Genomic DNA, 24,535 nt, shown 5'->3' with positions numbered 1-24,535 from the left:
AAGTTCCTCTTTTCAAAATATTAAATCTCTGAAAGTTCTACACCGATTGATTTGAAATGTTGACACAATGTTGCATTTGAATATGCGTGTATTATATACCTATATTATATAGATTTCCCCTGTGACCGGTAAAATAAAATATTTTTTTTTTTGGAAAATAGCACCATCTGTTGGACATTAAAGCAACTCTATTGTTTCTCTATCTGCACAAATAGACCAAGTCACAGCTACGCATAGCGGGTACAGCTAGTCAGTGTTATATACTACTTATATTTTTAGTAATATCATTAAGAATAAAAAATAATGTGATAATTTTGGTGGCACTCTTATCAAATTTTCTTTAACAGTAATATTTAGAATGTAATATTATTTTTTTATTATTTATTTATTTAACGCCCAGAGGGCTTTTACATGGTTGGTAGTATAATTTTAATTTGACAAATACTTTGAAACATAAAAAATAAGAATTAAATTACGTTTGATAAAAGCTATGCAACAAGTCATACAAACACAAGAAACAAAAACAGAAAATTACAGCTACATATTTGTTGGTTTACGTGATGTGTTCAGGAGTATTGTTGAAATAAATGTTTTGAATGATCCACAAAACTTGCCAAGTTGGTATTGAATATGTCAACATCACCCAAGTAATGATTTCCCATGGTGTGAAGTCGTTGTATCGGAGAGTGGGCAATGTATTATACACATAACATATTATATTACATTCTAAAATTAAATAATACGTGATTCTTACTTATTTTTTTTAAATATTTTCAGTTGACATTTAAACGATTATTATCATTATGCCGCAATTTTTAATTTATGATTAAAATAACTTTAATTCTAATAATATCAATTTTCGATTTGTTTTTCTTAAATGATTGTTGTATAATTGAATGAATGTAGTAGAATCTCGGAAGTGGAAATTAATTCGCTTCTCGACATCCGATCGAGCTGAAACGGGAAAGGCTCTCGACTAGCAAGCTGGAGGTCGCGGGTTTGAATATTTCACTAATTACTCATTTAAAACACATATGTTTGGTGACCATGTAGCAGTTATATCTAGCCCGCTACAGAGCTATAACAGCAATCAGTTCCCATCACTGATTTACGGCTGTTTTGCCACATGGCAACTTCAAGAGGAAACGGGAGACGGGCTTGCGGACAATGCGGCGATCTGGAGTATTCAACAGGCTGCGTTTCCGGAACGTTGTGACGGAAGGGAAGACTTCGAACCACCACATGGGTCGACATATTTTACGAGCTACGATGACGTCGCAGTTAGTTTATTTTACCTTGGTCATCCAACGCTCTACTCATTAAATTTTAGAAATGCTGAATTGCACTGCTTGGCGCCCTTTTATGTTTATCAGGTCAGTTAACTTTTAATGTCATCAACCTTATTGTCAACCTCTCAATGTAATTTTAAATTTTCCAACCGTGCATTCTATCCTTCGGATGATGCACACCCCTGAGATGTTAACTATTGATTTAAAGAGTTCTCATGTTTATCTAAAGTTGTAGAAATAAACATTGTTATCTTGGAATCGTTTTCCGCTTTCTTTTATTTCTACACTTGTTAACCTCAAAACATGGTTCATTGGCGACAAAGTGCCTTGTACCTAATATCCCCGTTATAAATGGCGGCAACGTGGCTTATGTAGCCATAACCGTTATATAATATTCAGGTATTATAATATATTCTGAATATTCAGGTAATTTCCAACCTTCCTGTTTCTCATCTCTTTCCCCTCCCCACTACCTTCACCTCACAACATACCCCAATCGAGTATGCCATAGTCTCACTGGCTCCTGACGGTTGAGAGCAGTTGGCACTCTTGTGCGGTTTCAAATAAAAAAATAAAATTAAAGATTGATTTGACGACAATGCATTGAACTTTTAGAGGCAATGACGCATTTACAAGTAGCATATTTATATATATCTGAAATAATATGATGACGCATTTATTTGAGCAGATTGTTACAGGACAAGCGACGAGCATTTCTGTATGTATTTTGTCACGTAACGAATCGGACACGTTCAAAACTCCCGCGAATTCAAATTAGTCAGCGGTGAGTTGTTACCATTGTCGCTGTGCGCGCGCGCCTGCCTTGTGCACGGCCAAGTTGGTAAAACTGCTCTACTCTCGACACGCCGGCATTCAAATCACCAACCGCCCACACTCACAATCTAGCCTTGGCCCTGTCAACATGTCTGTTTTGCTATCAACCAGGACGCCATGATTGCGCGCCTAAATTAACGGCCGCTTTGTACAAGTATTTTCGAAGCCTGTACCTAATTGCTGTGCCTACTCACCATGGAGAAATGTACGCGTAATAGCGCGTACAGTACGGAAGATAACCCTCCTTTTGTGGTTCAACATGTACGCGAAACCTACTACAAATTCATGTAAGCGGATTAACTATCTTTACCTTTTATGTGCCTTTTGTGACTTGAATTATGCCTACACACACGCTTGCCAGCCAGAACCTAAATTATCAAGAGAGATTGTTCCTAACGAAACGCTAGGAATATTTAGGATGTAAATGACCCATCTCATTTGTGTATCTGTTTGTAATTGTGCTTTGTGAATATACTATCATACCCCATTAATGCGTTTCCTTTGACGAATTCGAAGTGGTTTGTTTGGCAATCAGTTCCCCGTGTAAAAGCCGTAGCTGACCTGACGCCTGATGATCATGATCTCAACCTCTACCACCTGAGCTAACGCCGATATGTACTAAGGCACCCTTTTTGCAATGGACCTCTCACAGGGAAATTGCGCCCTTTACAATTTCTATACAGAAAAGCTCCTCTCTTGTCCGTGAGTGCTAGACTTATGACACCTACGTTCACGGAATATTTCGAATTTGAAACGGGTGGGAAGTAAAGGGGGAATGAAATGGAAGACTGGGAGAAACCTGACTATTTAGATATAGCCACTTAGCGTGGATTTAACTATTTCTAACAACATTTTGATTCTGTGTGGTTTTCTCTTATCAGAATAATACTGAGCATATTTCACGGTTCCAAAATTTCTATCTGTAATAATTAAACCGTACTTCAAATTACCTTTGACCGGTTAGTGGAAGTTTTTAAATTCAACCCTCCTAACAACAGTCCTTTCCAACTTAGTTTTCCTGGCTCCGGATAATCAAAATATTACGTAATAATAATAAAAAAATAACCCAAGTACTTCCCAAGCGACCCTCTTACAGTAACGTCCCCGTTCCCGGCATTCTCGTACCCAGTACATAGACTGTTTTGTGTTGTAAACTTTAGACATTTGCAGGAGCAGATGTATTAAAAAGTTTGCAGCGCTGTTTTTGTGCGAAGATTTAAGAAAGTAGAGTAGTGTCCTAATTTATTCATAATTTTAAACAAAAAAAAGTTCACCCTTTAAGTTTGACAGTAAAAGACCCGTCACACAGCACTCCCAAAAATGACATAGACCCTGAGGGAAATTATTTTCTTCAGAACCTTCTATATTGCATGGGACTAGCGTAGGAAGGATGAAAGTGTACTGAACGCTGTGGAAATGAGATATACCCCTGGAGCATTTGTTTGTAAAACTTTGTACGACCGGCTTAAAAGTTGTAAAGATTCAGAAAAAAATCAAGGATGATGAAAGCGTTTTCTGTAATTCAAGTGTAGTACATATACATCCACAAATGGTACTTTATAATACCACAATAAGTCGGTAACATGTAATATGTAAACTGGTTTTGTTTCACCAAAAGACAGGACAAATATTTTCTTGTGTGGGGCATTTTTTAGTAAATAAGTGTGGCTTTGCGTTTAAGATAATGTGCGACTGTTTGTTTTAACGGAAGTCACAAAAAAGAATTGCCAGAAAAAGATACAATACAATACGTGCCACTATTAACAACAGTAAAAAGCTACTTATATTCCTTTTTGTGAGTAGCTCTAAGAACAAGTAAAAAATAGTTTTTTGGTTGTTGTGTTTTTTTGATACGTACTCATTTTTTGCGAATACATTTCTTACAGAAATTTAAAACTGTTTTTTAATATTATTTTGATGTGAAAAACCTCCACAGAATTATATCTTTCTGCTTCTAGTGAGTTATTTTGTTAAACCAGAGAAGGTAGCTCGATATAAGTTTCGGTTATTGAGGAGAAGCAAAGAATTTCAGTACAGTGTGGAAACATTTTCAGCCTGGTTAGAACTTCATAAGTGTACCGAGAACTTTGCTAAACCGTTTATGATAACTTTCAAGAAATATTAAAGAAAAATAAGAATAATAATTGCACGGTGAAGCGTCTTTCCTTTTACAAATAATAGTATTATATAAGCAAATATTGTCTTACGTAGATGTTTAATGTATTGGCACATGCTTTTCGTGATGCGTTAAGTTTAAATGTTGACTTTTTTATTTTTTAAATAAAAAAATGCTTTCGTTACTTTCAACGAATTATAGTTTTGGTATTATCTACCAATTTTTGGTATTATATTCCAATTTTTGGTATTATCTACCAATTTTTGGTATTATCTATTTATACTTTCAATAGAGTTTTTTTTTTGTATTTTGTAAAATATATATGCATATTCTTCTAGTTCTCTTATTTCGGAGGTTGCCTATTATCTCTTTTGAGTTGCCTGTTTTAAGCTGATGATGCGGTGCCGATTGCTAACAGTATGGATGATCTACAGTCTCTCGTGTCTAGTAGGTATGTGTGAAAAATGAGTTAATGATGAATGTAAGTAAATCTAAAGTCACGGTGTTTGAAAGAGAGAGTACGAAAACAGTGTGCAATATAGCTGTGAATGAGGAATACTTGGAGCAGGCAAATGAGTTTGTGTATTCAGGAAGTATGTTTACCAGATATGGGAAGGCTGAGAGAAATATTGAAATAAGCGTAAATGTGGGTAACTCGATGAAATTAATGGATGACTGAACGCAGTTGGAGTTAAAAAAAACGTGTATGCATGATCGTGTGAGAAATATGGAGATCCGCAAAGAGTGCCATGCTGATTTAAGCACAATGAGTAAGATTAAAAAAGGGACGCTTAGATGTTTTGGGCATGTAAAGAAAATGAGCGAAGGAAGGAGTGAAACTCAAGTCATGGCCTTGAAGTATTTGGTGCCAGTCAAAATGATTTTTGTCGGTCTTTACGGAATAATGTCTGAATCGTGGACTCTACCAAAACTTTATTTAGGCTTCGACTTGAATATTCTCTCTGACACATTTTGTTAAATATTATATTATTTTAGGTAGGTTCTATTTTGTCATCGTTTCATTAATTTATCATCTATGTTCTGTTTCTTCTTTGTAACTTTTGTTTTAACATTTCGTATTATATGTAATGTATAATGTTTTTTTTCATATACCCAACACGGGAGGCCATGAGAAAATTAATTTCTCTCGAGGCCTATATCATCTTTTGCGATAGTTTGTGGAGGAGTTTTTTAAGGAAATGAAGGAAAGAAGTTTTTGGAGTGTAAAGGGTTGGGTAAGGAATCTAGGGATCAGTTTGTTCAGGAGTGACGGAAATATGAATATATCCTTCCTACTGTGTCACAAGACGGTCAAAGGTTTCCCCAAACCAGATTCTCCCAAACTGGGATGCCACATAGCTGATAGACAAGAGCATCCTGAACACATCTCACCCGATCAATACGGGCAGCTCAGCTTAATCAATAAACGAAGTGAACCACTTGGGTGATGGCAGAAGAGATGTTGGTTTTCCAATAAGCGATAACCGGGGCGGCGGTAGACAAACCCGCCTCCTAAAGTGTAAAATTTGACAGTTCTCTTTATTAAAAAATAAATATAAGGCAATACTAAAAGTATTTTACTTGAAACAAACGAATGCTCTATCATCTATCATTATGATCCGACATAATCCATCCGTAATAGGCAAATGAAAAAAATGAAATAAATCTAAATCATAGCGAGTTGATTAAAATTTAGGGCGAATCTCTCGAAATTGAATATCGCCGTACCTACATAATAATAGCATACTCAATAACTCCCTCTCTCCTCGCTTTCCTTCTGAATAATACAATCCGGGATATTAATAAATAGGTAGATTGGTATAGGGAGACTGAAGAAATAACATATTATTATTCAATATTACCAGCTTTAGCAAAATAATTACTTACTCACGTACGAAAAATTAAGGTATTATGCGGATTGTAATCATTTTCATTATGAAAAATAATTGAAAAACGTTATAAATATACTAAATCGTGGTAAAACATGAAAATCCATTGAAAACATGGTCGTCGTAAAACAGTGAATATTATTGAAAAACCTATATAAATGTGTTTATTCGTAATCAAACATGAAAAATTATTGATAAACCTCTAAGAGTGTGTTTGATCGTCATAAAACATGAACGATTATTGAAAAACGATAAAAAGATTTTGAATCGTCAAAAACTACGAAAAATTATTGATAACATGGTTTATCGTCGTTAAAAACTGATTATTTTTGAAAAATGTGTTAAATTGTCATAAAACAAGAAAATTAATTGAAAAACGTTATAAATATGTTAAATCGTCGTAAAACATGAAAATTCATTGGAAACGTGGTTAATCGTCGTAAAACACTGAATATTATTGAAAAACCTATATAAATGTATTTATTCGTTATAAGAAATGAAAAATTATTGAAAAACCTTTAAGAGTGTGTTTGATCGTCATAAAACATGAACAATTATTGAAAAACGATAAAAAGATATTAAATCGTCAAAAACTACGAAAAATTATTGAAAACATGGTTTATCGTCGACGATGTCGACGCTCACATTTTAATTATTTCTGATGAACTTATTACTAAAATCTTAAAAAATTCTAGAGGGTTCCCTACGGATGTTAGTTATTTATATTTAAGATTAATAAAAACAGTACCTTACCATTCAAATATTATTTGCTAAACGGTTTGAAAATTTCATAAAACATTTTTCAACTATAAAAGCAGCGGTAAGCACCAGATTTCATTTTTTTAGATATGAATTAGTAATTTTTTAAGAGATCGTCTTTGAAATATTAGAGATTTTAGTATTACGTTCTTCAGAAATAATTCAAATAAACCCCACGGAAAAATCGATTTTCTAGGCCTGCTAGGGCAAAGTCGACAGTGGGTCTGTCGATTACACCGGGCCGTACGCCGAATATTATTTTTACACGACTTCATCACTTATGTCATTAACATTCCCACTTTAGTTTTGGTGGGGCAAATTCCATAGGAGATCTGTCCAATATATCAGCTGCACGGCTGTTTGACTTACGTCGTTAAGATTCTGGCTTTTTTAGGGTATTGTCTCGTCCTAAAGGTCCGCTGATCTCCCTTTCCATCAGCAAATAAAAATGCAACTGTCACATGGAGCTTGTCTCTTTAATGTCTTACAATATCTTTAAAATATACATGTTTACCTATTCAAATTGTGTATCGTATTATCCCGAGGCTTGGATACAAAAATGGGAACCCTTAAAGCCATCAAGGTGGCTTATTCACAGAAAGCAAATCTTTCAATATTCTAAGGCCTAGTTTTATTTTCCATTATTTCTGGCTTTCACCCTTCAAGGGTATTCTTGGCCATCATTTAAAATTATTGAGAAATGAAAAGTGAATTTAAATAATCATTTTATTTAAATAGACAAATTTCAAAATTATAATCAAAATCGGAGTCGATTTCAGACTCGAGAAGGCCTAGTTGTTTCGCTAAAAAATCACAATTGACACATTCATCAAGTGGTCATTCGGCGCCATTTTGTTTTCTTAACAGTTGAAAAGTTCCCTTTCAATGCCGATTCTTCTTCTTCTTCTTCTTCTTCAATCTGTTTCAGCTTTTGAACAAATTGTGGTCAGCAGAAAAGGACAACTATCATGTTAACCTAAGTTTATTTACAAAGTTTTTCAGCTCATTACAATTTGACAGAAAGGTGAAACGCAGCTAGAATTGGCATTTAACGGGGACCTTTCAAACGTCAAAAAAATAAAATGGCGCTGAATGGCCATTTAAAGACAACGTTATATTTGAATTTTTGCGAAATAACTTGGCCTAAATCTTATTTTTATTTCTGAATCTTTCACATAGGCATTTTTAGGTAATCGTGTCGTTTCCATCGTCGAATGCTGAGGGTTGAAATATCTTTAAAAATACAAATTATGGCTGTTTACGCATCCTACGTAACTCTTAGACTCAATTAACTTAAATTTACTTTGAATTTAAGTGTCGTTTTCAAAATTAGAACTGATTATTTGAAGAATTCAGAGAAGCCATAAAGTTCCCACCTGTCTTATAATTATTAAAAAAATTGTAACTGATTGGTCGAGAATTGGTATTGCATGGGTCTGCGCAAGTCCATTTATAAAACCAGGACAAGGCGCCATGTTTTTTTTTCATAATTATAATTTGTTGAATAATTTGAACAATTTTTTTAACGAGACCTGAAACTCGTATATGATAGCTTTACGCATCATTTTTGATGTTTATATCTCTGTTATGATTTTATTTATATCTACAACCTCTCCCATGGCTATAAATGTATTGTTTTGTAAATTTTTCGTTTTATATATTCTTTTGTTTTGTATAATTTTTTTAATTCATATTCCTTTCTCACAAATTTTATTTACTTATTCCATATTATGCTGTCTCAGTATAGGTAAAGTCACATAGAGGAAATCCATAACTGGTTTTATTTTACTATATAATACTTATGTACAAACCGATTAAATGTAAACTGTCGATTTCCCGAAAATGAATAAATAAATATTTCAACATAATATCGATCCTCATATACGAGTACTACCAATGGGAATGTATGGCAAGCAATGTGCTAAAATAGGCCAAGCTACGAAAGTATAGCGCTCTTATAGCGTGGTCTGTCACAGGCTTTAAACGTGATACTAATATGGTATGTAAACAAGTTTTTTTTCATTACTCCGCAAACGCCAGTGTATCGTGAAAGCGTGTTTTTATTAAACTGGTAAAATCCTTTTGATAGAAGGATTTTTAATAAAACTATATGTAGATGCTTCACACAAGCAGACTGGACTATTTAAATTGGATTTTACACGAGCCCTGTGGTTGTATGGTGCGCATATTAGACTTTGTATCAGAATTTGTATCTCACGTATTTACCCTTTAAAACTTAATACGTGAGTAGTTAACTTGTAGTTAGTACCTGGCTTTGCTCTAGCCAAGGGGTTCCCAACATTTTTGTACTCTAGAGCAAATTCTAAAATATCGGTACGGTGGCGGGCACCACCTATTTTTAATCGACAAACTCGGGGCAGCAATCGCAATCAAAATGACAACAACGCGGTTCCAGGCGAGGAATGCTATTTGCACATCACTCCTTGTACACGACGAAAATCCGAAGTGAGCCGATGATCGCCGAACCGATCGTGACGGTACGAGCACGTGATTCCAGTTCAGTTTGGCTGTCGGGGCCATGCTTATTGCTTTCACTGACAGATAGAGCTGGCAGAGTCATGTGCCATGTGTTTTGGCGCCTTCGGCGTTAATCGGATCAGTTAGTGGCGTTCGTTCACTTCGGGTTTTCTGCGTATACAAGGAGTGAAAAAAGAACTCTCCGTTCCAGGCTAGCGTAAAGAGTGCAGTCTGGCTCGCCGCTAGATAGGTTGCGACAAGTATTGTCAGCAATGGAACCACTCATACATACAATATCGCAAACATACGAACGTATTTAATAAACCTATGCACTCAAAAAATTAAAACTCTAACAAATAAAAAAAATAATTCACATTTTTAATTAATGTTCATGAAAAAATTATTTCACTGTTGAATAGTGGCGGACACATACGAATCGTTCATGGTGCCCGCGGGCACGGGGTTGGGAACCCCTGCTTTAGCCTCAACACACTTTTATGGAAACATTTTTTTTTTATTACAAAAATAGTTAAATGGAACAAGAAATAATGTTTTTCGTCATATTTATTTTATTTACAGATTTTCTCTATTATTCTTAGTTTGTGGTAGGAAACTGGTCAAATTATGAAAACATAATTCAAATCTGTAAAAAGCATTAACTTTGTTGCTAAGCATTGCTTAGCGAAGTTTTTAGAGGCAGCTGTTGCAAAAAGGGTTTCGAATTATTATTAGTCGGAATTATGTAGTAGGACTCACAATATGAACTCGTACATTTGTTAAACCTCCGAAATCAAAAGAGCAACATGCAAAAATAATGTGCTTCAAAATAAATTAATTTACATGTTTTTGAAATCACTTTTCATTTTTGATTGTTTTTGGTGGCCTTCATCATTAGATAAGCAAGAAGATTCTTTGCTTTATTTGTTTTCTTTGGGAGCTTTATTCTGTCCTCAAAACAACCTTCGCACTGCAGACTGAATCCTGGAATAACACTTATACCAGCCACACAGATTACGAAACTCTGTAATATCTAATCTTCTTCTGCTGTTTGATACTGTAAAAATGTTTGAGGGCGGGTATAGATGCCGCCACCCCGGAAACCATTTATTGAATAAACAACCAATAAATGGTTGTTTACTGCCGTAGGTCACCTTAAGTAATTCGCCAGTTTGGCTGACTTATCACGGGTGGCCGGGCTAAGGGGGTAAGGTTTTTCCAGGTCTTGGCTGGGCATGCATCGGCCCTTCTTTTGCGTGGTGGGCCGGATCGGGAGAAGCCGATTGAGGGGAACCATTTAACCTCTCCAGCCGGACTCTCTTGATCACAGCCTGATACTCTCATACCAAAATGGTAGGGGTGGATTCTTACATCACACCTGGACACAATTGCACCTCCAAAGACGATATGGCCCTAAAAAATGATTTTCCTCACGGTCCCCTGTGTGGAATTAATGTTGAAAAAAGGTTCAAAACAACAATAATGTGTAGGTACAAATAATTGACATGCTTTCAAAATTTAACGACGAAATAATGTCTCTGAACAAACCGTCCTCATTTTTAAAATAACTCGAGAAGCCCATTCCTTTCCTGCTCTAACAAAGCAATATGGTGGATATCAAACATGTTTTTCCTTTCTGATCGTCCTGTACTCCAATTTATGGGGTTGTATTATCAAGGCTTTCCCTTCCGAGGCATTTTACGAGGGTATATTTTGACCCCCGCCCAATAAGGCTGCATATTTATGGAGGGCGCCCACGCTTCCGGTGTGTTTGGTTCATTTGGTTCATTAGAAGTTCTACCAAGCCGAACCCTGTGATATGAAAATATCTGGAGTCGGTGAATTATTTTCCCATTTGATATCTGGTGAATTGACATGTTGTTCTTGTATTATTTTGTATTTATTTTGCTTATATAATGCACTTACATAATGTTGATTGACTAGATGATCATTTGTGGAAAAGTGTGTGGAAGGGTTTAGTTTTTCCTCTGGGGAAGATTTAACCCGGACAATAAAGTTAAAAAAACATAAAGTTAATAAAAGTTAAAAAAAATAAAATAATAATAAGACACCCGTTTAATAAAAATGCTTACTTGACGATATTTTTCAGGGTTTTATTTATTTTTCTGTGCGTAATAAACCCCGCAATCGAGGTAAATTGTAAGGCTAAAGAGAATGGATGAGGGGAAAGAGATGCGGGCGAGAAAAGTGGGGAAGTGCATGGTTATTCAGATTTGGACACCAAATACGGCGAAATTTCCCTATTCCTTTCTGTGACACTTCTTTCATCAATATTTCATTGGATTATCAGTCATATTATCAGTCATTCGGTCATATAGCATTTATCGTTTCTCGTTTTGTGATTAAGAAATTGAGTTGCAATAGAAAGAGTTATAATATTGTAAGTAAATGAATTGAACACTTGATAATATAATGAGAACAAGTGTAATTATTACGAAGTGGAGGAAAAGAGTGGATGAAGTTGAAATGTAGGATTAAGGGATAAAGTTTGCTTTATTAATTCTAAAACGATGTTTTATCTTAACCTTAGAAGTTAGACTAACACTGGTAAGAGAGGACAGAAATAGAATAAATGCTGTAGAAGTGGAACCCTTTGTCAAGTCGGGCCAGATTTTACACATAATTCGGAGCTACACTACGAAAAAGTTTGAACACTGACTGACTGACTATACAAGTAAATATTACGCATTTCAAATTTTTTTTTACCTATTTTACTCGAATCCACAATACGTTTTCGTTAAGTTGTTATTGCATCCAGCTCCTCAATTTTATTAATAAATGTATTGCAAGTATTGTCAAGTTATTCGTAATTAAGAAATGAATATCTTTCCTTACAAAAGAAAAAAAGTTTAATTTAGTCCCATATCGTCGTTAGAAGCCCGGTCACTCCCGCGTGAGAAAACACTCGCCAAAAGGCAGTGAGCTAAATTGGTAAATGGATTATTTAATATGATTTCCACAGGGAAATGTCGAAGGCTAAAGTCTTCCCATATCCTGCATACATTGCAATACACGCGGATGAGTATCCTGTATAGGTAGACAGATAAAATATCATAATCATCAGCAGACACTCTCTATGGCTGAGTTCAGGCCACGAGTTTGAATAATTTCAGAGCATTTAACGTGATATTGGATTCGTAGAGTTACGTGGGATAACCGTACGCAGTTCTGACAAAAAGATGTTTGTATTAAACGCTATGGTTATATTTTTTGTTTGTTTTTTATACTTATATTATTTTTATTTTCGATATTTATTATACATATTATTATAAACTTTTCTGTAACTATGTAAACAGTGTTGTGGCGGCGAAGTCCAATATTTTTTAGCAATTTTGCTTGAGGCTGGTTGCAACACGACTGCGATTTCTGTACGTACGTGGATGAGTGCAAGCGAGATGGAATGCTTGCAAGATCTTATAAAAGGCGATGCACGTTAGTTGTGTGCCTCTTTTGTTAGAAACAGCTCCCCAATAAATACCAGTACATAGATCACCTAAGAGAATTATTGCATACTACCCTATAGTATAATAATACTCCATATACTACAACGACCAGGTACCTCAACACCTTGGAAGAAATAATACTATAAACGGTGTGTGTATATTTATGAATAGGTGGAAGTGTGGTTGAGTGGGTGTGGGTGAATTGTACCACCGTTACAGAACTGTCAAATTTTATATTTATGTGTCATTTGTGAATGTCTTTATGTGAATTCCGCAAACGCATTAATCTAGGGATATATTTTTATATATTTGAATATTAAAAATGTTTGTATTACCTATAAATAAATAAATTAAGATGATTCATTATTTAAGTAACTTAAACAAACTCAAAACCTCAAGGTTAACTAATCAAAAATGAATAGGAAAAAAATCACGTGCGTTTGGATTTTCTACACTTGACCAATGTGTGGGGTACGCACTCTGTTTACAATCTGCTCTTGGGTGCAAAATGACATAGGTATACAGATGCGTTCTTACAAAAGATATTAGAAGAACGAGATGTGCTATGAGCATTTCATACTGTGTGGAATTGTTTTGCCCAGTGTCGCCGGTTTTGTTCACCAATACTACTGCACACCTTCGCTTACGCTAAGGTATCCGCACTAATACATAGAACAGATTTCTGTGCGTACACGTCCCGATAGTATTCAAAGTACCCTTATTAGGTAGTACTCCGCCTACGGTCCAGCGGCCAACATAGCACATCTCGTTCTTCTAATATCTTTGGTTCTTACATACATTCCACGCGCAGAATAATTAACAGAAAAAATTAAACAGAAGAAGAAATATATTATAAATACGCATATAAATGTTTTAGGGGGTAAGTGTACGTACTTACATAACGGCACACGCTTAACCCCGCACACTTACCCTATCACACTTATTCCTTTGAAAATTTCCCATTTTCAATAATGAAGTTCAACCGGGTTGGACATTGGGTATTTGGCGATGTCTCCAGGTTCTACAATGTGGCCTGCCCAGTATTGTAGCAGTAACCCAGGATCCTGTTAACACTCTTACTAGACCTTCCAATGATGTTCTGTCCATATTGAGTAGTTTCCTAACTCGTGTGGAGTTTGGACCTCAGTCTACAAGCACTTTAGATTAAGTCATTTCAAGTACTTCTACTCGTAGTCGGTTAGCAAAGCCTAATTTATACCAGAAAGTGGGCTATAACTCAATTATTATTCATAATAATCACGAGAGCGTATCAAAAACATTACGTCTGGCAATTAATTTAATGTTTCATTAAAGTATACCAAGACGGGTTCAAAAATAACAAAGAAACTTAATACGACGAACTGTATCAGTTATGACGTCTCACCCCTGAATTTTAATTTTAAAACTTGGGGTGGTTTTTTTAATTGCTCTGCCATAATAAGATTATTTTATCACAAAAACAATGATTGTCTCCTCGGAAAATTTTTTTTTATGGAGAATTCCAAAAAAGCGAATAAACGTACCACAAAACTCTAGATACTTAACTCATACCGTTCAAGCAATGTTAAAGTGCTGAATCTTTAAAATAAAACAATTACTTGGTAAGCTTTTACTAAGTTATTGTTTTGTTTTAAATTATAATATCACATCAAGTAATTGCTTCATATGAACAACAACAAAAAGGTTTTCTTTATTTCATTTGTATGTCGTTAGTTTATTTTTTAATGCAAGGAAGTAGTTAGTATTAGTTAACTAGTTAGTAGAATAGTATTTTCAAGGGAAATGAGGCAACACCCCTTTATTTTTAAAACCAGTCAATCAACATTTTAAATAAACATAACAACCAGTAATCAGAACTTTATAGTAATATTATTAGAGTGCAGTGTGCTAAAAGTGAATAATTGAATATTCTGCAAAAAAATAAATATTCTAAATTCGATGAACTTGAACTTGGGACGAGGATCGATAACTGTAGGTAAGCCAGATGTTTTCAACGGAATTTTCGGAAACTGTGAAGGCCCTAACAAGTGTTTCGCTAAGCCCAGAGTAATTTATTATCCCGACCGTCGCTTTTTATTGCGGGCACAATGCACCACTAACTAACACAATTACCAGAAACAAGATTACATGGAGATGAATGATGGACTCGCCGAATGAAACAGCGGGGTTGCCAAGGTCTGTTATCTATGTGAGGATAATTGTGTCAGCGCTTAATTAGCAGCAGACATACCTGGACGGAAGATGAATCTTGTGCTGGCACTGTTGGTGGACGCGGTAAACTCTCTCGCTGCAGCAGCTCGTCCAGTTTCTTCACCACTTACGATTCTTGCTGCAGAGTCTCCATCTTTTATCTACGTGTCACATGTTCCTGTACTTTATCATCTGTTCCTGTACTTCATTTTATTTTACTTATTTTTAATTTATTTTTGTAATATTTATATCTTTTGTAAAGCCTGCATCAACTGTAAAGCGCCCCTGGGGTGATATCTCACAAAAACGGCGCCATAAAAATTGTAAAATAAATAAATAAAAAATGGTTTTGTAAAGAGCGCCTATCGTCTTGTGCCATGAGGGTCTTTGAACCTGCCAGGATCCAAAACAATTCCAACCTACCCTGTCGCACCAATCCTAATGTTTCGTTTCCCAATTTATTTTAGATAGTTAAAAGTTGTTTGTCCCACTGTTATTTTTCCATCGGGATATTATGTCTTATCGAGCTCTGTAGAGCCAAACGTAAAGACGAGAGACGTTCAATCGCTGAAGTTTTCCTCACCATGAACGGTTTTAAATTCTTGAACTTTATGTTCGTTGTTTTTACTAGAAAGCCTTATATTAGGGCAAATAATGAATGCTGCAAAGTTGCCGTGTAACATTGCAATCCAGTCGAAGAAATAATCTTTGGATTCGGGTTTTAGAAGTTTTATTTTGTTCACTAAGCGCGATAAGTTTTAAATTCTATATCAAACGCGTGAATGAAAAATATATTTCATATCGAACTATTCAAAAATCATTTCATAGAGGTTTTCAAAAAAAAATCCATTTGCTTATGAAATTGAAATATTAACGTAATATCGTAGATCACTTTCTGCATATCAGTTTTTTTTTTCTTTAGTATAAAAGTGACTGTGATCCGTTGGTTATTAGTTATTACATATAATAAAATGACGATTTTTTGTGTCATGATATAACTCACTGAAAGTAAAAAACGAGTAATTTTATTTCATTTCTCTAATGTGAATACCGCACAAGAGTCCCAAGTGCTCCCAACCGTCTGGAGCTAGAGAGACTATGGCAACCCCAATTGGGGTATGTTGTGAGGCTGAAGGCAGTGAAGAGGTGGAGTTGGGGAAGAATAAGGTGTAGGAAGTACCTGGCAGATCAGATCTGGACACTTCAAGCCATTTCAGGCAACGTTTTATTTCCGAATAGTGGTCTTACACCAGGCAATACTAAGAGATCTTCCTCTCTGAAATGTTCCGCTAATACACTGGATACTACAGGGTTTTCCAATAAGAGGTGTTATTTTGATGTTCAAAGAGCTATCGAGAAATGATTAATGATTTTTAATGGTCAGAATTGGATGGTATTGATCTGGACAACGTTTAATTTAAACAAGACGGCACTATCAATACTAAAACCATTGATCTTTTACGGGAAAAGTTTCCAGACCGTGTTATCTCTCGAAGAGGTGATCACAATTGGCCACCAAGATCTTGTGATTTAACACCTTGCGACTTCTTCCTTTGAGGCCACGTGAAAGAACAAGTCTGAGCCAACAGCCCAGCGTCAATTCAAGACCTCAAAGATGGAATTCGTGAGGCTATCGAGGACATAAGGCAGCCACTTTGCGATTTGGTTATGGAAAATTTCATGAAAAGGATATGGTCATGTAAGCGTGGTCATGGTGGTCATTTGACTGATATTATTTTTCACTATTAACGGCATACCTTTTTCCTTATAATGAAATGAACATTCGATCATTTATATTAAAAAATGGCATTTTTCTTTGAATATCAAAATAACACCTGTTATTGGAAAACCCTGTATTTTAAATAAATAAATTCTGAAATAAAACAAAAATAATAAAAAATATACTTCATTATTTTTGTTCTATGATTTTATCTCTATACGTATTTTTATAAAATTTTCAACACAGATAAAATGGTCTGTTCATTTTGACGTTGCAAGTTTCGAAAATTTTGATGAATAATACGATAGTATGCACGGTGTCCGGAAACTCGTAGTACAAGCGGGAAACTGGAGAATCTACACCACATGGGGAACCCAAAAAAACATAAAGTTTTTTGATTTGAGCATTTTCAAAAAAAAAAAAAACCAAAAAAATATATTTTTCGGCTATTTTAGGGTTAAAGTTTTTTCTGGTGTTTAGGGTTGAATAACAGATGTTTTAACCCTGCAGAGCAGAAATATTTTATGATTACACCGGGTTAAATGAAGGGTGATTTCAAAATAATGCTTCAAATCCGAGTTTCTTCATTTGTTTTACTTTCAAATAGTTTTAATTAGTTGGGTACTTTGATCTTCAGTAATAATTTATAAGAATTTGATTAAAAAAAAAAAAAAAAAAAAAAAAATCAACTTCAAACTCGATTTACTCGATAACGAAAGCTCAAATAAAAAAAATATACTATAAAATCGACTCCAAATGTGATGTAGATTCACCAGTTTCCCGGTTGTACTACGAGTTTCCGGACACCCTGTATAATCAAAATGCCGAACTAATACAGTCCAAACTGTCTTTAATGCCGTTTGGCTCATCTCTTGAGTGACCAAATTATTTCAAAATTATTCGAATTTCAGAATATCTTTGAAATATTTACTAGCTCAAGTACTCTAAAAGGGTCCAGTTCAAACATTAATGGAAGGTACTAAAAGCCATTATCTAAACAATCCCGCCTTACATATCTGAACCGTGCATTCCTGAAAATACCAAACTGGGAGAGTCGTAATAACTTCAGATATCTCATCAGCTATTGGACAGTTGAGTAGTAGCTCTAAAGGACTGAAAAATGCTCATTCCTAAACTAACCATTAACGGTCCTTCATACTAATGAATAAATTATTGTAAATCGTAGTTGTTTTGTGCAATTAAGAATTCAATCAACGATCTACGATAAAAACCAGAGAACAATTTAAAATTCTCTCCGCTAATAAAAATATATTTTTCCAACGTTTTTCGAATTCATAATGAACATATTTTAACTCTTAATAAAAATAATCATTTAATTAAAATTATCCACATTTTACAAGGCCTCCGTGGTCGATGGTCAACGATGGTCAAGGTCGCGGGTTCGATTCCCGACGTACGCAAATAAAATTTTATTTAATGAATTTGTGTTATTTATTCGTATAAAAAGGTGTATAGTATACTTGCAGCACGTTACGGAGTGGATGATACTCTCAGTATCGCCATGACGTAAACCCACCATTAAGAATTAAAACGTGGCTTATGACTTTAGCCGTGTTGGGTGACCAGATCTGAATAGCCAGATACTTCTACTTTCCTCTTTCCTATCTCCGACCCCTCCCCACTACTTTCATCCTCACAACATACCACAATTGGGGATGCCATCGTCTCAATGGCTCCAGACGGTTGGGAGCAGTTGGGACTATTGTGCGATATTCACATAAAATATTATTTAAAAAAGACAATGATTTATTTTTTAGGATAAAAGAGTGATGAAAATTAATAAACATAAATATCGACAAATAAGTAAAGACAGATAGGTACCCATTGACAAAAATATTAACGCCGGTTAATTAATCATTGTATTAAACAAAAATAAAGTAAAATAGTTAAGTAATTATTTTAAACCTTTCTCTTACTGTGCTAAAAAAATCCACGCGTTCCGGTGCTGTGTAGTCAATACACATCTCGAAATAAGCGATTTAATATCGGAAAAATATGAATATTCATAGCTAATCGATTGTGTTTATTATATTTTATATCAAACGTGATAAAAATTGTAATTTAATTGCTGAAAACATGAAAAAAACCTAAAAAATTAGCGCAATAGCGTGTCATTTCCTCGCACACTCTTCGCGTATTAGTATTACACGGTTGATTGTATTGGTGTATTTGTTCCCGATTTTTAACGAAAATCTCTGATTTTTAATTGAATTTGAAAACTATGTAAAACATTATTTTTTAATTCAGTGCATAAATGTATAACGGGGGAATACCTAAAATTTGAACCCAGAATTTATTATATTTATAGAGTTATTAAAGTTATTAGAAGCAATGTGTAGTAAATACACACCACAGATAAGGAAAGGTTAACATATCAAAAGGTAATTATTGTATTAATATAACAAATAGGTAAGTATTATTGTGTTAACATAACAAATAGGTAGGTAATTATTGTATTAACATAGCAACAACTTTTACAAGTTTAAGTCCCAACTCCAAACAACTTCTAAAACTGCAAAGTAGAAAAGATTATTTAATAATTCATATAAATCTCTCAAATATCTTTTCAAAGTATGTATCATTAACTTATTATGACTAAAACCCACATAGCCAAATTATATGTTTTTGATTTCTAACATTTTTTAAGTGTTTTTAAGAATCTTTAATTTTGTAAAATCTCATGTAATTTATGACCTAACCACTCGAGGTCTTCGGTTTTCGGTTTGGCCATTCGATTTAATTAATATCATTCCTCGGAATATTAATTTAGAAACATATATAAAGTGCTTACTGCTATTTAAAACCAATGAATCCACCCATATTTCACCGTTTATTAGGTTATATAAATGTGGCAAATTAAGGCAAGCGATCGCTCAAGACGTTTTGCAAACTTCCCAAAAAATGCCAAAAATAGGTCGAGTTGAATTTGATATTGGCCTCGAACTTCGTAACATTTTTGGTATGTTTCTTAAATTTGTTGTTTTTTTGTGACATAGAATTGTAACTTTTCTACGTAGGTACATATCCAAACATTTTTATTATATCGTCCATATTGTGTTGTGTTGGCTTTGAAGTAGCTGCATACCAAACCCGCAGACTGTGTATTATCTGACTTATCCGCTGCTCCCGGTAACCCATCGGAGGTAAAATATAACCCACAGATAAGCTGCTTTATGGCAAATGCACGGATAGAAGAAGATAATACTTCACATTTCACATTGAGGTGTTATCTTGCGAGTACTGAAAGTCTATAAGACGAAAGCGATAGTGGAAAATGCTTTGCTTTGTTGCAAACGATGGAATCATTTTTCAGGTGAAATTCTTTGCATTTCAGTTGACTGAGCGCGGAGCGTAGCAAAATCGTGTTTAAACTGTACCGTTTGAAATATTACCTTTATGTAAGTGTGTTTGTTACGTTCCGGGTCTGATTGTTACCAATTTATTTATTACACTCTAATCAATATTGATTTCCGATACACTATGTTGTCCCATTTACAAAAAAACTGTTCCAAGTAATAGTCAAAATGAAAAATATATTGCAATTATGAGGTACTGAAACAAAATCCTTCGGATAACTAAATAAGCAAACGCATGGAAATCCGATTTGGTTCACATCGCGTTCAAAGCAATTTAGCTTTCGTGGTCTAATATATAACACATTAAATGTTTCAAATATACGATCTGAACCCTCCTTATAGTGATTAAACATATTAAATTGAAATCTCTGATGGAACACAATGTGTAGAAAATTATGGCTACAAATAGACAAACTTTGTTCGAAAACAAGTTTTCCCATTAAAATATACTCCAACGGCGATTTCGTTTTCATAAAGTTTGACTCCGTTATATAATATTCATCAATTTTATGAATAGTAACTATCCAACTTCGCCCGAGTTTTGTTCAATTGAATACCATGGGACAAGTAATATATATTGATCCTTTTTTGTCAGGCTTACTATTAAGGCTTCTGACTGACATAATGCTGTCATTTTTTGCCACATCTGATTTTAAATTACATTATCGATTATTATCATTGCAATTTTTTTCATTTATTAACGGTTTTCCGCATAATTTACATCACAATTATACGAAATTTAAAAAAATGTAAATTAAAAAAAAATGGACCAGTCAAAGAAAAAAATAAAGTGGCACGTCAAGTCAAGACTTTGCTAGAAGTCAAAATGTTTATATGTGTAATATTTCTTCACTTTTGTAGTAACCGATAAAAATCATTTAGACTTTTTTCCGAAAAATTTAATGTCTTGTCGTAAGTTGACAAGTCTAAGGACGGGTTGTTTTGGATAATTAAACAATTCATCAAATTTCAACGTTCATTTTCGGGTTCTGTGAAAGTCTTATTCAAGTTCTGTTATTATATCATTATGGCATAATTGCTTGAAAAAACTGAAATAATATCAGATCTTGACAAATTCTTTCACAGAACTTGAAAATCATCTTTTAAATTTGAAGAATTGTTCAAATTCTCAGAAACAACCCGTAGTAAGCATTCTGGACAATGGTGAATTAGATGAGTTGAATGGTAATTGAGGAAGAGATTTAATTATTTCTGAGTTTACGGGAGAAATGTGTTGTAGCAAAGTAGGCGAATCAATTATACAATTAATAATTTTGAAGAAATAAATGAGATCTACGATTCGTTCTTAAGTTCAACAGCTCGGCTGTGGAACGAACTGCCGGCCTCTGTGTTTCCTCCCTCCTACAACATGGGACTCTTCAAGACCCATGTTCACTCCTTCCTCTCCACAAAAAGACCCTCCACACAGCATCCCCAAAGATGACATAGGCCCTGAGGGAAATTATTTTCTTTAGGGCCTCCTGTGTGGAGTTAATATAAAAAAAAAGATCAATTTTTTTCCGACAGTTTTCTAAAGAAGAAAGGTTTAAAGTTAGCTCAATTTGACCATATGAGTAATTTCCTCTTTCTCATCCAAGCCTCTAAGCAACCGATGTAGAATGGATTCAATTTGATGAATATGAACAACATATATAGGAGACCAAACAACACAAGCACATGATGGGGACAAACCAAGGAGCAGTATAGAGTTCTTAGAATATTTATGTTTTTTTTTTTAATTTAGAAGTAATTCTATCGATGAAACCATGTAGCTTCAATGATTTATTAACAATTATATTCATATTTTCCCGAAAAGAAAGTAATATCTGATATTCTATAAAATGAACTTTCTTTTCTAACGATATATAAATAAATTTTTCAGAGCTAAAATCGATGGCTCATCGTGAAAACAGTTTTGTGAGATGAAAAAATTGGGTTAAAAATTCAGGACTCAAAAACTGCGCTGTATTTGTTCTCATTGATCAAGATTTTTTTGAGACACACAAAAATAATATTCTCCATATAAAAATAAAACAATTTTTTATGTTTTCAGGAATCTGCGCAGGTTTGTGCAATCTCACAAATCCCATTTATCAATACTAACGTTATTTCGACATTTCTGTTTTTTTTTCTTTCTTTCTTATTTCAACTACTTACAAACACTGTTTGAAGGTTTAAAGCAAAAATTTCCCTAAACATCTTTTTTATCAACAGCGGTGGGCAACCAAGCAAAATTTATGCCACTGCGCCCATTTGATTAAACTTCCGAAGGCTATAAATCACTAGGGCCAATATTTGCAATCCTAGATCAACCCTTTCGTTACCGTTAATCAATTACATAGAAGGTTAATAAATAATTCATTTTGTGATAGATGCTAAGAGGTTGAAACGTATATTTTTATTGTGTTATCAACGAGTTTCAGGTAACAGGCGTTTCTTGGAATTTCAATTTAGAGAGTTGTTGAGAAGTATTTTTTACTTGGTTTCAAATACGTAATAATCCAGTGCATAAAATCTGCTTTTAGGAACCAACGAGCAACGTTTAAATCCTTTTAAATTAAAAAGCATACTCGTACATGTTCTACTCCCTAACTGATTTAATCATTTGCTCAAAGTGCTGCTTCTTTGCTATATTCTGGCTTTCAGTAAGTCATTTTGAATCAACAAGAATATTATGTTTATCAATTGTTTTTTTTTTTAAAGTGAATAAAACATGCATAAAATAAAGGTTTTTCAATGGAATACCCACGATTTGAGAGTGACAAATATGAAGAGTGAAATTGTTGGGAAGTGACTTAGCTAAGAGCTTCACAGATGCACTCATAGAGGGCAGTGTAAAGAGCTTTCTTGTAAATCCGTAAGATGGCAGCCAGCAGCCAGTAGTCACTAGGGCCAGTTAGGCTCCTTCCAGACAAACTTGGTGTTTGCAGATCTCATTTAGCCAGCTCTTAGTTAGGTCGACTATCGAGTCACTTTTGTAATACGCGAAGTATTGAATATATCCATGATTTAATATAAAGAACCTATTCTTTAAAATCTCCTTCCACGACGAGTTAGAGAACTGTTTGTGGGAACAAAACAGTAATATTTAAATTAAAATACTTAGTAAGTGTTTCTTGTGAACACTAAAGGCGAGAGCAAATAAATTAATGGCAAACCGTTACATGGAATACAGCCTGCGAATTACATAATTTTGGTCGCGTTAAAAGAGGAAAATTTTGTTATTTTAAATGATTTAATAATTCTAATTTATGGTTTCTTTACATTTCCCGGGAATTTAATAACGGCCTTGGGCGCAGGACTCACGAAAATTAATAAATTTGCTGTAAAGTGTTGTAATGAATTTTAAATAATCTTCGGAAGGCAACTTTTAAATGTTGAATAAAGGTTGTAAAATTTGACCTTTTTCAATTAATTACAGAATTAAATAAGTTTTTAAAAGTCAATTTGAAAACTTTTAGCGTTTAGTTTACCTTATACTGAAGAGTATCTACGAGTTTTACTTCCCATTTTAAATAAAAATTTACACTAGACCAATCCAAGCAGTGCTCCCGTCCAAACATCTGTCCTGATGATGGATACTGTAACGCCGTCTGAAACGTTGGCTAAAGAAAGAAGAAGCGTCACTCGGCATAATCACCCAAAAATAAATCACGTATGGTGGTTGGATGGCTACATATTTAATCACATCATATTGTCAATCTATAATTGACTACCAAATCACTATTGGGGGAAGAAAACAAACTCAGCTATCGGTCATAGGGAAATCACACAGAAAACCATCTTGAAAAAAACATAAAATTACTGACACAGAAGAAATCAAATATTCAACATTTTTGTCTTATTACATACATTTCACAAAAAAAAGAACAAGCACAAACTAACATTACTGGTATAGTGGCATGGTTGAGTGATTTAAGACGATTTTAAGATTTAAGATCCCGGTAATTCAATTCCAAGTTATGACCGAAATCTTTTTCTATTGTTTTGTTAACATTTATTAATCGATTATATAAAAGAACAAAGCTTATAATTAAAATTTGCAATAGCTTTTAAAAGCTATTTCGTCCGAAATTTTATTAATCATTGACACATTCTTTCTTTGGAACTTCTGTATTTATTTCTTTTGATGTATTTATGAAATATTTTCCATTTAACTGTGTTAAATCTGTCTAATCTGTTTTAAAATCTACGTACACAGTTTATTAAACTCCCTTTAAAATTTGTTTTTATTTTTATTCATATTGTCTTCTCCAAAATAAGTTTTTTTAAACTCACAAGGAAGAATATGGTATAAATATTATTATCATTATTTTGTAATGTTTTATCCCTAAATAAATAAATTAAAACACATATTCGTAATACACAATACCATTAGCATCTCATATCTTTTAATTCTGAATTTGACTCCAATCTTCAATA

The sequence above is a fragment of the Hesperophylax consimilis genome, chromosome 27 (assembly GCF_061612785.1).
Source record: "Hesperophylax consimilis isolate HC1 chromosome 27, BYU_Hcon_1.0, whole genome shotgun sequence".
Taxonomy (NCBI): domain Eukaryota; kingdom Metazoa; phylum Arthropoda; class Insecta; order Trichoptera; family Limnephilidae; genus Hesperophylax; species Hesperophylax consimilis.
The sequence above is the reverse complement of the archived record's forward strand: the minus strand, read 5'-3'. Positions refer to the sequence as shown.